Genomic DNA, 12,722 nt, shown 5'->3' on the forward strand with positions numbered 1-12,722 from the left:
TTCCACTTTGGCTCAGCCTTTTAATTCCTTCTGGAACTATTTCTCTTCTCCTCTCCAGTAGCATATATATATATTTTTAAGTCACTTCAGTCATGTCTGACTCTGTGCGACCCCAGAGACGGCAGCCCACCAGGCTCCCCTGTCCCTGGGATTCTCCAGTTAAGAACACTGGAGTGGGTTGTCATTTCCTTCTCCAATATTAGGCATATTCTGCAATATTGGGCATATTAGGCCCCTACAAACATGGGGAGTTCCTCTTTCAGTGTTATGTCTTTTTGTCTTTTCATACTGTTCATGGGGTTCTCAAGTCAAGGATACTGAAGTGATTTGCCATTCCCTTCTCCAGTGGGCCACACTGTATCAGCATTTTAATCCCAGTTTTCTACAAAAGCTGAATCCTAGCTACCTTTTCATTTTTGGAATTTGACTTCAGCAGGCTGTTTCTGCCTACTCACCTTTGTTGGTGTGGTCAGTTGGGAATAGTATCTTATTTTTGAGCCAGATTGAGTCTTTTTTTGTTTAACTTCATATATCATCTATATATGGTTGGAACCATGGGGGTATCCAAAAGCATGAACTTACGGAGTAATCTTGGCTGGAAGTGCAAACTGTTTCCTATATTGCTATTTCTTATTTTTCTTAAACATAATTTTGACCATTTTATTCTTTCCTAAAGTAATTTATTGAACTCTCCAAAGTATTAACCTAGGTGAATAGTAAATTCTCTGGTTTAGAAATTTTAAACTAAGTGAAGTTTTTTATTATTTAAAAAAATATTATTTGAATCTTTGGTAATGATAAAATTTCATAGTGAAAACTCAGAGTCAGGGCTCCTTTCATGCACTCTTCTTACCTTGTTTTAAAGGGCTCATGTCCAATTCAAACAGCAGTAACCCATTTAAGATATTCCCAAGAGAAGTAACCTGAAAAAATATATCTTCTTCACTAGATTTTCATATAGAAAGAGAGCACAAGTAGTAACTTATGAATTAAGCATAAGAACAACATCTTACCTCAAGTAAATTGGTTCAAATACAGAAAGTTATTGCCTCCATTGTACACAAATTTGTCAATTTGAAATGTCTTTTGTTATAAATTTTTGGAATAGAATATACCAGTTAGTCTTTGAAAGATTTCTTGATGCATTTAAAGAAGTTGAATTTATCAGTTTTCTGTTGCTGTTGTAACAATTTATCATAAATTTAGTGACTTAAACAATAGAAATTTATTTTGTAGGTAGAGAAGTAAGAATTCTGAGATGGATATCACTGAGTTAAAATTAATATATCAGCAGGGTACATTCCTTCTGGACGCTATAAAGATGATCCATTATCTTCCTTTTTCCAGAGTCCAGAGGCTACCACATTCCTTGGCTTCTGACTCCTTTCTCCACCTTCAAAACCAGCAACATAATATCATCAAATCTTTCTCTGATTTTGGTCCCTTTTCTGACTTCTTCCATGTTTTCAGAACCTCAGTTTTTGCAATGGCTCCCCTCAGATAATCCAGCATGATCTCCCTTTTTAGAGGTCAGTTGATTAACAACCTTAATTCCCTCTGTAGTCTTAATTCATTTCTGCTTTGTAACCTAATACAATCATAGGTTCCATAGATTAGGAGGTAAGCATCTTTGAGGGACAATTATTCTACCAACCACAGGAATATTTATGAAATATACAAACTTGATTCCAATAAAACTTTACAGTTACCACTGGTCAGTTTGTTTCCCACTATTTTTATCTTATTTTAATATTTTATTTTATGCTATAGAAAGTTCTTATGATCTTAAAGATCCTGATACTTCCAACTTGGAAGTGTGAAGTATTACTCATGACATTTGTAGATTAAACACTGTTCAATTCTGTTTCATCTGATATGTTCTATCTGGTAAGGTTGGAATTTATTCAATTATAAAATAGGTTTGCATAATATTAGAACTCAAACATAAGTGTAACTAATATATTTTCTCACTTTTCTGAATGTTAATTTTAAACTAAATAAAATTGAATATTTCAATATTTTCTATTTAGCTGTCTGCTTTCTTGTATTTTTTAAGTGAAAAATTTTCTTTTTTAACATTAAGCATGCCATCAATTTAAAAAAAAGCCCTTACCAATTTTTTTTGTTGCTTGTTTTGGTCTCATAGCAAGTGTTTAACAAATCCATTCTGAGGTCTTTTATTTAAAACCTCCAAAAGTACTAGCAGCCTGAGTGTAGAAGTTTTTCAAGTCTTCTGAGTACCACTGGCTCCTTACATTTGGACCTCCTGCCCTTGAAAAATTAGTTGCCTACCTGCGAATTCTGCATTTTAAGTGCAGAATTACTTACATTTACCCTTGCTCTTCCTCTAGGCCCTGTATAGTAAGACAGCAACATTTTACTGTATATTGGATTGTAGAACCACTGCCTCCATGTTTCCATGAATAATGAACATTTCGTGTTTTTGACCAGTACTGTTCAACAAAAATATAATGCAAATCAGTTCAGTTCAGTTGCTGTCGTGTATGACTCTTTGCAACTCCATGAATCGCAGCAGGCCAGGCCTCCCTGTCCATCACTAACTCCCAGAGTTCACTCAAACTCTTGTCTATCAAGTCGGTGATGCCATCCAGCTATCTCATCCTCTGTCATCCCCTTCTCCTCCTGCCCACAATCCCTCCCAGCATCAGGGTCTTTTCCAATGAGTCAACTCTTTGCATGAGGTGGCCAAAGTATTGGAGTTTCAGCTTTAGCATCATTCCTTCCAATGAACACCCAGGACTGATCTCCTTTAGGATGGACTGGTTGGATCTCCTTGCAGTCCAAGGGATTCTCAAGAGTCTACTCCAACACCACAGTTCAAAAGCATCAATTCTTTGGCACTCAGCTTTCTTCACAGCCCAACTCACATCCATAGATGACTACAGGAAAAATCATAGCCTTGACTAAATGGACCTTTGTTGGCAAAGTAATGTCTCTGCTTTTTAATATGCTATCTAGGTTGGTCATAACTTTTCTTCCAAAGAGTATTTCAATATTTCCAAAATATTTTCATTTATCTTGTTGTTGACTCTCTAGGGCATGTCTGACTCTTTGCAACCCCATGGATTGCAGCATGTCAGCTTTCCCTGTCCTTCACTATCTCCCAGAGGTTGCTCAAACACATGTCTGTTAAGTCACTGAGGCCATCCAACCATCTCAATCTCTGTCACCCCCTTCTCTTCTTGCCCTCAATCTTTTCCAGAATTAAGGTCTTTTCTAATGAGTTGGCTCTTCGCATAGGTGGCCAAAGAGTTGGAGCTTCAACATCAATCCTTCCAATGAATATTCAAGATTGATTTCCTTTAGGATTGACTGGTTTGATCTCTTTGCTGTCCAAGGGACTCTCAGGAGTCTTCTCCAGCACCACAGTTCGAAAGCATCAGTTCTTCCATGTTCAGCCTTCATTATAATCCAGTTTTCACATCCATAGGTGACTACTGGAAAAACCATAGCTTTGACTATATGGACCTTTGGTGGCAAAGTGACACTACTGCTTTTTAATATGCTGTCTAGGTTTGTCATAGCTTTTCTTCCAAAGAGCAAGGTCTTTTAATTGCATGGCTGCAGTCACTGTCTGCAGTGATTTTGGAGCCCAAGAAAATAAAATCTGTCACTGTTTCTGGGTTCACATAGTTAACCTTGTTTGGGATGAGAAGACTCAGAGCAGAGGTGGCTTGGGATTTGTGGACTGAATGACTGAAAATGCTGCATTTCTGATCAAGTAGACATGAAAGTTATCTGGCTTTCAGCTTGTTGATGTGACGGAAGCAGCTCCATCTTGGGGTAGAAATATTTTTCAGCACTTATTTTTTCTATTATAATTGGTGTTTTGTTTAAAGTTAACAAGTCATTGGTATCATCAATCAAACATAATAAAAAAAGTCTATCATTAATTAGTTGATCATTTTCTAAATGTTTATTTTCTTTAAACTAAATATGTTAATTTTATGAAAAATTATAAATATAGCAATAGTACAAAGCAAACCATGCCAGAATGTTATCACATACATGTATATCTACTCAGGAAATAATTCAAAAATTTCAAAGTATCTACACCCACAAAATAAGAAATGTATAATCTAATTAACTATCCCTCTGAAAACAACCTAAGATACTGGATATGAAATATTTTGAACAGTAGTCTTGACTGTTTCAGTGAGCTGGCATGGAAAATAACCTTGTTAAACACTATATTTAATGCCTCAGTCTTGCAGAATGATGTTTGATTTTCAGAAAAAGTTAACTGTCCACTATCAGCACTTTTATTCAACATATACAGGGGACCTGCTCAGTTATCCAGTGGCTAAGACTCCACCCTCTCAACCTAGGGGGCCAGGGCTTGATCTCTGGTTGGGGAACTAGATCCCACATGTCACAACTAAGAGTTCCCATGCTATAACTAAAAAGAATTTGCATGTTGTATTGAAGATCAAAGATCTGGAAGTGTCTCCACCAAGAGCTAGGGCAGCCAGATAAATAAATAAATATTAAAAAACATTTATAGGAGATAGGGGGTATTTGAAAAAGTTAAGAACTAAGGAATCTGTTACAAATCTAATAAAGACAAAACCCAAATATAAAACTGAGAATGCCTTGAGGAATATAACAAATATGGTTTCTAAGCAAAAATATTTAAAATGTGGAAAGAAAGCTAGCTTTCAGGAAATGTTAATTATACTGAACCAAGCTGAATTAGAAAATCAGACAAGACCAATAGATTTGTAGACAACATTTTATATGTTATTTTTCCTTTTAAAAGTATTTTTTTCCCATTCTTTGAGTCTCAAACAATTATTTTGTAATCATTTATTTTTCAATTGGCTGGAAACATTCTCTCACCCTGATCTGAGGGAAAAAAAAATATATTGTTTAAGCTTCTGTATGCTCATTTGATAGGAGGCTCAGTTTTTGCCCCCTGCTTGCATTTTGCAGATATTGATCACTGTGAGTTTACTTTTGTTTGCTTGTTTTCTTACTAGATGTCTATAGAACTTAAACAGCAAAAACAAAAACAAACTTTTAAACTTTTCACTTTAGTATTCCAGCAGTATCTTTCAAATTTTATCCTGGTTTAAAATTTTTTATTAAACAGTTTTAACCTAGAGAAAAGTTGCAATAAACAACCTTATACTTTTCACCTAAATTCATCAATTGACATATTGCTGTCTTTACACGTTCTTTCTTTCAATTGTTTATTTTTTTGAAAGTTACAGATATCATGATGTTTCACTCCTAAATATGTCAATACATGTCTGCTATGATCAAGGTTCATCACATTCCTATAATTATCAAATGCAGACAATTTAATATTGATACAATATCATCTAATATTTATTTCAAGTAATAATTTACAAAAATATCCTTTATAACTTTTCTAATCCAATATCCAATCTGGGTTCACACCATTCATTTAACTGATATACTTAATAAAGATTTTCCTGGTTCCCAGTGAACTATCCTGATTCAGAGCCTGTTTTGTTGGCTTACTGATATCTAAGATTCCTGTTATATAAATGGTGAATCATTTAGATTTCTTTTCCATAACTCTAAGGAATCTGTATGCAGGCCAGGAAGCAACAGTTAGAACTGGACATGGAACAACAGACTGGTTCCAACCAGGAAAAGGAGTACGTCAAGGCTGTATATTATCACCCTGCTTATTTATGTTATCTTCTATGCAGAGAACATCATGAGAAATGCTGGGCTGGAAGAAGCACAAGCTGGAATCAAGATTGCTGGGAGAAATATCAATAACCTCAGATATGCAGATGATACCATCCTTACGGCAGAAAGTGAAGAGGAACTAAAAAGCCTCTTGATGAAAGTGAAAGAGGAGAGTGAAAAAGTTGGCCTAAAGCTCAACATTCAGAAAATGAAGATCATGGCATCCAGTCCCATCATTTCATGGGAAATAGATGGGGAAATAGTGGAAACAGTGTCAGACTTTATTTTTTTGGGCTCCAGAATCACTGCAGATGGTGACTGCAGGCATGAAATTAAAAGACGCTTACTCCTTGGAAGAAAAGTTATGACCAACCTAGATAGTATATTCAAAAGCAGAGACATTACTTTGCCGACTAAGGTCCATCTAGTCAAGGCTATGGTTTTTCCTGTGGTCATGTATGGATGTGAGAGTTAGACTGTGAAGAAGGCTGAGCACCGAAGAACTGATGCTTTTGAACTGTGGAGTTGGAGAAGCCTCTTGAGAATCCCTAGGACCGCAAGGAGATCCAACCAGTCCATTCTGAAGGAGATCAGCCCTGGGATTTCTTTGGAAGGAATGATGCTAAAGCTGAAACTCCAGTACTTTGGCCACCTCATGTGAAGAGTTGACTCATTGGAAAGGACTCTGATGCTGGGAGGGATTGTGGGCAGGAGGAGAAGGGGACGACAGAGGATGAGATGGCTGGATGGCATCACTGACTCGATGGATGTGAGTCTGAGTGACCTCCGGGAGTTGGTGATGAACAACATGTATCTGGCGTGCTGTGATACATGGAGTCACAAAGAGTCGGACACGACTGAGCGACTGAACTGAACTGAAAGTTTCTCTCCTTCCCTTTCTCCCTCTTTTCTCTTTTTTGGTTACTTTAAGTGCCCACTGGAGAGATGATAGAGGGCAAGACTGGTCTTCAGGGCTGCAAGGTATCTTACTGACTCATGCAACCACCAGCCCAAAAGCCTGGAAACTGCCATTTGTCCAAGATAACCTCCCAGTTTAACTTCAGTCTTCCAAAGATGCACAGCCTCCATCTGATGCAGTGATTGCACCCAGTTCTTGGAGCAGCATGGCATCCACAAGCCTTTCTGTAGTGCCCTTGTCAAAAAGGCTCCAGATTATCTCCCGTTTCAGAATTTAATCTTGCAAGTTTGTTCTTATCTGTGGCCACAGCTACCTTCTTGGATCCAGGGAAAATGTCAAGACAGCAAACCTGAACTTCCTAACATACTGCTTGCTGTCTCCAGACTTGCCCACTCAGTCCTGTAGACTGCCCAGAGCCAGAAACCAAAAGCCTACAGATGCAGCCAACGTGGGATCCTACGCCTGGTCCATTGCTGGCCCAGCATGAACCATGTGGCAAGTGTGGCCTCCATGGAAACACAGAGTTGGCACCACAGGAAAAGTGTTTGGTGAGTTGCTTTTAAGGCTTAGTTTCTTGGTTTTAACTTCTTTATCCGTCATAAATTGATATCTTGGAGTTTGTTTTATGTCATTAATTTGATTTTCTGGTCTATCCAACATGAAGTTCAATCTTTACAGTATACTGTTTACTTGAACAAATGGTGGTTGTGTGTTTCACAATGTAGCATCCACAGAACTCAGGTTCTTTGTGCTTTGTAACTGCATGCTATAGTTGTGTGTGTGTGTGTGTGCACGTGCTATAGTTTTACATATGCAATATCCTCTTGAGAACTGCATAAGAATATTTAATCTTCTAGTTTTATGAGTAATTAATTTCATGTGAGAAGGTTACTCTCCAAAGAAATGTCCTCTTTTCTGACTGCATTTCCTTTACATGTGTTGAGTAATGTTTCTCTGTTTATGTGGTTCAGAACTCCTGTGTGCTAGGCTTCTGCCTATAATGACTACCTGGTCCAGAAGAAAATGCCTCTTGTCACTTTTGGCCTGTGTCTCCTGACAGAAAGCTTTCTGCTATTGTTAGTTGCTCATTCGTATCTGATTCTTTGCAACCCTGTGACTGTAGCTCGCTAAGCTCCTCTGTCCATGGAATTCACCAGGCAAGACCCCTGGATTGGGTTGCCCTTTCCTTCTCCAGGGGATCTTCCCAACCTAGGGATCAAACCTGGGTCTCCTGCATTGCAGACAGATTCTTTACAGAGAAGCTTGGGGGCTATAGTCCATGGGAACACAAAGAGCTGGACACAACTGAGCGACTTTAATGGAGTTACCCCATGTTCCTTAATAATTTGATACATGCATAATCTCAGTCTATATATGTCCTTGTTGAGAAAACTTACTGTGAGAGAATAGGTGTTATTCTATGTATGTTAAATAAGTTCTATATCCATTTTTCAATATTCCTATTGTATTTATAATTGTAAAAATAGAAAATCTATCATTAAGGAAAGAGTTACCCACTCTTTTTTTTTTTTACATTTGTGTACTCATAATATCAAATAAAAATAGCAGGATGCAGGGATGTGTATAATATATAATATATTATAATCACACTTTGGTTTTTATATTTGTATATGAAAGGGAAAAGAATGTTTGGAAGGAAATGTGCCAAAATGTTAGCAGGCTTATATTAAATGCCTTCCTTTTGTTTTCCCTGATATGCAAAATTTACCTACAAAATCAAGTATTATTTTATAATCAAAACAAAGTATTCTTTTAAATTAAAAGTCATTATCTAAAATTGAATTCTTCATCTTCCTTCCCAAATGGTCTTCACTTACTGACCCCTCTATCACTACAAATGGAATCATTTTTCTGGTTTCCCAGACTTACAACTCTGGATATTTATTTCTTCCACTCCAGTATATCCTACTTACAGGGCAGCCCCTTATTTACTATGGCAACGGCATATACATACACTGTACTGTTCTTGTGGGGGTTGTGAGTCAGGTGGAGATGACAGCTGGAAACAATGCTGTAATCTATTACAGGAGCTCTGATTGGCCAGGCCTGTATCTCACTCTTCCCTGCATCAATGGTGTAGCTCTAACTTGAACCGCATGCATGGAGAATGAGGGAGACTTGACACCTCAGAGGAAACCTGTGGGACTGTTAGCAGCAGGGGAGTGTACGCTGGAAAGTAACAACACAGCAAAAAAAAGGCCACTGTAAGTCTTCCACTTATTGTTTGGGGATGTACACGCCAGATGCTATCAAAAACATATCCTTTGTTTGTTTCCGCTTATTTTGATCCGTGGCCTGGCTTATAATTGTTTTAGACTGCGTTTTTCCTTAAGACAAGGATTATGACATCCATATTTTTATCCCTAATACATAGGTAGTACCTGAATGACAACACTGAATTGCTTTCATTTGTTAATCATACCCCGTTTCATGTGATATTTAGTTTATTGTCTTCTTAAGTAGTTATTTGAAAATTGTATGTTACAAAGCTTCTATGTGTGTTTCCTCATGTTAAGAGTTATAGGGCTCAAAGTTTGAATGCTAATACTTCTAGTTTTCATACTGTATAATCAAAATACATTTACTATCCCAAAAAAGAAAAAATAAGTAAATCAGCAGTCAGTGCCTCTTCCATCAAAAGCTGTCTGTCTCTATCAGTGAATTTGCATTAAGTAGTAAGTAATAGAAAGTTCAATAAGAATACATTTTCCTTAAGAATTTAATAACCTTTCAGGCAGTCCATTTTCTTCTGGTCAATTCCATCTGCTAGTAACTACATCTAAAAATTTTGTCTTGGAAAATATTTCTCAAATTTAATGTGTTATGAGTCACTTGGGAATCTTGGTAAAATGCATATTCTGACTAAGTAGAACTGGGTGGGACTTGAGATTCTGTAATTCTAATAAAATCCTAGATGATACAAATGTTGTGGTGGTATCGAAGAGTCTAGAGTTACTCTTACATTTAGCCATTCCAAGGATGGTTAGCTCAGTACTTCAACAGCAATATCTAAGAAGCAGGTTCTTTCTAGCTTTCCATTGTTCAGTCCTCAGTTTATTAGCTTGTAGTTTTATGCTAGTGTCTTTTATTTCTGAAGATATTGGCCTTAGATTCAGATGTCACATGCATGCAACAGTATTCAGAGGCAAAAAAGATCTTTTCTTTTTTATAATACATACAACTTCTTAGGAGACAGAGTCATTTCCAACAAGTGCCCAAGTATAATTCCTTTAAGTCTCATTAATTAAAATTTCATTACTTATCCTGGCAAGGAAAACATAATTCCATGACAAATTTAGAATATTCTAGTGTTTTAATGTTTTACTTTAATATTAATCTTTGGTGGCTGGGTGATGGACAGTCCTGCTGTTCTGATACACAAAGACACCCTTTTTCAGAGCAAGAATGAAAGGAAATGGATAGATATTTTACTACAGTCCTTTTCAAGGTGAAGAGAGGACATCTTAGTATATTTGTCTAGTTATCCACTGCAAGTGGAAGGAGAGATGACTTGAGGAACATATCTACACTGGTAGTGTAGGTAGTGACTAACAAGTTACTTGGTTTGTCTGGGAGTTGGAAAGAAAACAATTTTTAATGGAAAATTGGAAAATTGAAAAATGTTTGGGGGTTGGTTATGTACAGTGGCAATTCTGGAATGGTACAGAATGTGACAATGTTTGTATGTCATGTAATGCCCAGCAGAAGCAATCCATTGCTGAAGAGGCTCTCAGTAATTAGGTAAGGTGACCTACCCAATAGAGAAAGTCATCTTTCTTTAGGTACTCGGTGCTTGCTCAATGTATCACATATAAAATGACCACAGCATCAGGGAGAGAAGCATGGATTTTCTGCCAAGACTGATTTGGCTACTCACCACTGTGGAGTGTCCAACTTAATCTGGTTCGTAATTTGCCTCCAATGCCTGCAGTGCTTCCACAAGCAGCATCGTTCATGAATTTGTAGAATGACTTATCAAGTGTCATTTTCCTCCATATATATCTTATCTGACTAGAGTCACATTTCTTGACAGGGGACCACAAACTCAGAATTCACTAGTTTTTACCACATGCCTCATCCAGGAGCAGGTGACTTGACAAAGCATTGAAATGGCCTGCTCAAGCCTCAGTTATAGTACAAAGAGAAAACACTTTGTGAGAGGAGGGTAAGATCCCTAGGGATGAGATGTGTGCCTTCAATCAGCAGTCAGTGCCAGTGTAGGCTCTCTAGATGGAATGACTAGATCTGAGAGTTAAGGCATAGATATGGGAGTGGCCTCTCTTGTAATTATTCTGAATTGATCTTAGTTAATACTCTAGAAGAATTTTTTGCTTCCTGTCCCCAAGACTATGTATGGTTCATTGAGAATGAAGGTCATAGTGCCTAAAAGACGCATGCTTATGAGGAAACATCATCATGTTTCCAAGAAACTGAGACTATCCCCTGAACGTTTTGAATTTCTCATGCTGCTGAACCATCAGGTAGAGAAGGTGAAAGTCACGATTCTGCCCTGGGTGATTTATCTCAATTACCAGGAGGAAATTAGACTGCTGATTCAGAATAGAGGAAAAGGGACTAATGTTTAGAACTCAGGATAATCACTGGGTTATCTCTTGATACTTAATTTCTTACCTAACTGTCCTTGGAAAATTGTGCTAATCCAAGGAAGACATGGCCACTAAATGGCTCATCTGTAGGAATGAAGATATGGATTACTCCTCCAGATCTAAACCCAGTCTAGCTGAAGAGGTTGGCAGAGAGTATGAGAGCACAAAATAATAGAAGAGTTGCTTTGATTTACAACACAGGCCTGGGATCTGCTACAGAAGTGAAGAGTGTCACAGTTACAGTTTATGTTGTTAGTTGATATCTTTTCCCCCTCCATTTTGAAGCTGGTACATTATCTGAAGAATATAACATCTGGCTAGCATTTTCGATTTTCAGTTAACAATTGTCCTATTTACAATCTTAAAATGTCTTTGGGCTCCCGACTATTCATCTCCCTTAAAGAATGTCATCTTTTCCCATGAGTTTATTTTTCACAGGCATGCCGGGGAGTTCTGGTCCTAAATCTCTCATGAATTCCAAACATTGATATCCTGTTGCCTATTGGATACCTTCAGAATTTTTCTTCCCCAACCCCCATAGTTGTTGGCATTCCAACAATAGACAATTTCATCCTCTTTTCCCTTTAATGTCCAAGAAAAATTCTGGTTGATTTTATGTTTTCAGTTGCTTTGTTCTATCCTGTTCTCAATATCACAAGATTACTGCCTAGCTTAGGCACTTATTTTATCTTTGTTGGGTCATCAAACCAAATAAAATTGGAGCCTTAGTCTCGTATAGAATCATATTTGAAGAAGCAGCAGTCAAAAGGAAAACTAAGATCGTAATTCTAATTTCTAATCGATCTCTTAGAAAATATCCCAAGGGAGGAAGCACATTACCAATAGTGATTGTACTTTGAACCTTCCCACCCCATCTCTGCCTCTTTGCGGCATCCTCCATGTGGATAACATCTGTTTCTCCAACTGTACCCCTGTACAGAGTTCAGCTCTGCTATATTGTTCTCCTGCTGTTATTTCTCCTTTTTGCAATATAAATCTCTTAAACACTCACTTTTTCGTTGAGACAATCCTTTTTCCAATTGTCCTAATTGTCCTTCAGAAGGCCTTGGTGCTGGGTAGGAAGACAAAGACTCTTCCTTAGAAGTTGGAGGAAAAGGAGCAATCAAGGAAGTAGAACCGAGCAACAGAGTGTTAGTTTGCTGAGACTGGTGCATTTTCTCGAGATCTGATGAAGCACCCACAGCTATTCCTACTATCTGGAAGCTCCTATCATCCATCCCCCATGAACACCCTGCTAAACACTTCTTTTGTGTCAGTGGCACTATATCTGTGATGAGACTTCCTAAATCTACTTTGTGTTCTTTTCAAATTCCTGTTAGTGCACTGACCAGCTAACATGCCATTGTTTTGATTTAATGTCTCTGCTAGGAATAAGATGATGGCTCAATCACTGAGTTAATCTTTTTTCCCTCCTGCGGTTTCAGTTAACCGTGTAATGTGCCTCTTTCGCAACTGCTGTATATATAGGC

The sequence above is a fragment of the Capricornis sumatraensis genome, chromosome 5 (genome assembly GCF_032405125.1).
Source record: "Capricornis sumatraensis isolate serow.1 chromosome 5, serow.2, whole genome shotgun sequence".
Lineage (NCBI taxonomy): Eukaryota > Metazoa > Chordata > Mammalia > Artiodactyla > Bovidae > Capricornis > Capricornis sumatraensis.